Below are 2,713 nucleotides of genomic sequence, written 5' to 3'. Positions count from 1 at the left end.
TCTTAGTTTTCTTATCTTGACTATTATTTTCTCATCTTGGTATTACCTTAGGAGAATGCTCACCTTTCAAAGTGGCAGTGAGAGCTAAATGTGGTAAGGCACAAAAGACCTTCAGCATAATGCTGGGCAGAGCAAACCTTCACATTTTACCAGGATTTCTTCTGGTAACATCAGGTGTACCCCTCATATTGCCTATCCACCTTTCTGTATTCCCTATCATTCAGTCTTCAACTCTTAGTTTACTATTTAATGCCTTCTCCTTTTCCTTTAACTAACACCTCATTTCCTGGCATCTCAGCTGAACAATTTGCATTCTATTCACTAGGAAAACAGAATCCAGAATTGTTGGAAGAGAATTTGCTCACCTGCCTTCATCTGCACTTATAGAGTCTGCCTTCCGTCCTGTTACTAAGCCCACACACCAAAAGTCAACTCCTCTGCTTAAGTAATAGATCCTGTTCCTTCTAGCTTACCCAGACCTTGCTCCAGCAATCCTTCCCTCTCTTTCCTGCTGTCACTTTCCCCTTTTCTACCAGATCATTCTCAACAGCATGTAGGAATAAAGCATAATTTCTATTTCTCCATTTTTAAAACTATTTCTGTTGGCCTAATTTTTTTTTAAGATTTGGGAAACATGGTTTATTTAGAAAGCATATGAGAGAGAGAGAGAGAGAGAGAGAGAGAGAGAGAGAGAGAGAGAGAGAGAGAGAGAGAGGATTCACCTCTCCAAAATTGGAGAGGGGACCAGAGTTTAGAGAAAGCAATGACCAGCCTTACTTTTTTAGTCTTGCTATCACTCTACTTATCTGTTCTCCTTCATAGGAAAAACTCCTTGAAAGCGTCATCTGTAGTTGATATCTGCAATTTCTCTGGTTTCATTCTCTTTTAAAGTCACTTTAGTCAGGCATCTGCCTCTTGCCTTTCCTCCAGAAAGATTCTTGTCAAATTCACCAATAAATCTTGTGATGATAAATCCAATGGTCAGTTTTCACAACTCATCTTTCTTGACCTATCAGTAGCACTTGACAGAGTTGATCACTTCCTTTCCCTAAAATTCTTCTTCCTGACTTTGGGGTTTCTCTCTGATATCAGAGGTTGCTTCTTCACTCCTTTGTTGGTCTCTTCTCATTCCATGACTCCTAATGTTGGAGGAGCCAGAGCTCCCTGCTGGGCTTTTTCTCTTCCCTAACCTCTTTCATCCCCTCAGTGACCCTTTTTTTTTTTTGAGTTGGAGTCTCACTCTGTCACCCAGACCACAGCCTCGACCTGCTGGGCTCTGGCTATCCTTCCGTCTCAGCCTTCCAAGTAGCCGGAATTACAGGCATGCACTACCATGCCCGGCTGATTTTTTGATTTATTGTAGAGATGAGGTCTCACTGCCCAGGCGGGTCTCGAACCCGTGGGCTCAGGCAATCCACTCACCTCAGCCTCCCAAAGGCGTGGGATTACAGGCTGAGCCACCGAGCCCAGCCCCCCTCAGAGATCTTATTCAGTCTCATTGTTATTCACATCCATACACTGACAAAGCCCAAATCTGCATCTCCAGCCAGGATCTATTGCCTGAAATACAGACTTGTACATCATCTGCCTTCTTGCCACTTTTTTTTTAAGTGAGAAATCAGGATTTATTGAGAGAACAGAAAAGCTCCCACAGTGGGAGGGGACCCAAAGGGGTTGCCCTTTTCTTGCCACTTCTATTAGATATTGCACAGTTAATATCTCCAAAGTGAAACTACTGATTTTTCTCCCCAATCCTGCTATTCATGTTCTCAGTCATCTTAATTAATGGTAATTCTACCCTTCCAGTTGCTTAGGCCAAAAAGCCCTGGCATCATCATTGACACCTTTCTTTCTCTCATATTGTAATGCAAACTGTCAGCAAATCCTATTGTCACTATCTACAAATGCATGAAGAATCTGACCTCTTCTCACCAGTCTAGTGGTACCCATGAATAATTTCTTGCCTGAACTATTGCAGTAACCCCCTCACTGATTCCCCGTCTTCTACCCTTGGCTTCTTACCATCTGTTCTTAACACAGCAGTTAAGGCGATTGTGTCGCTTCTCTGATTAAAACCCTCCAACGGTTCCCATCTCAGAATAAAAATCAAGGTCATTACAACGACCAAGTACACTCTGTATGATTAACCTCTCCCCACCTCACTCCCATTTCTCTCATCTTATCTCTACCAGAGACTTCCCCTTGGTCAGTCTAATCTAAGCCACATGGTCTTTGCTGTGCCCTCAACACAGCAGGAACATACTGCCTCATGACCTAACTGTTTTTCCTTCCTGGAATGTTCCTCCTCCATATGGCCACATGGCTAGCTCCTTACTTCCCTTGAGTCTTTGATTAAATGCCATTTTCTTACTGAGGACTTCCCTTGAAACCACCCTGTTCTCTCTATCCCCCTTGCCTATTTTATTTCACTTTATAATGTTTATCATCTTATTTATTTTATTCTTAGTTGTTTTGCTATTTAGTTTAATATTTGTTGAATGGATGAATGAATTTTTTAAAAACCAAGACATTAGTTGGCAATATGAGGTCGGTAAGTTAACAGTTGCTATACATGATTATTACAGACTTGTGCGATAGTCAGAACCACATATATTAAGTACTTTGCTTATTAATAAATATAACTAGAAAGAAATTTTGACATATAAATTAATAAGAATATTTCCATTTCATTAGATACCATTTTGTCTTCTGA

Source organism: Carlito syrichta, unplaced genomic scaffold, assembly GCF_000164805.1.
Source record: "Carlito syrichta isolate Samal-C Ts95f unplaced genomic scaffold, Tarsius_syrichta-2.0.1 Scaffold310050, whole genome shotgun sequence".
Classification (NCBI taxonomy): domain Eukaryota; kingdom Metazoa; phylum Chordata; class Mammalia; order Primates; family Tarsiidae; genus Carlito; species Carlito syrichta.
The sequence above is the reverse complement of the archived record's forward strand: the minus strand, read 5'-3'. Positions refer to the sequence as shown.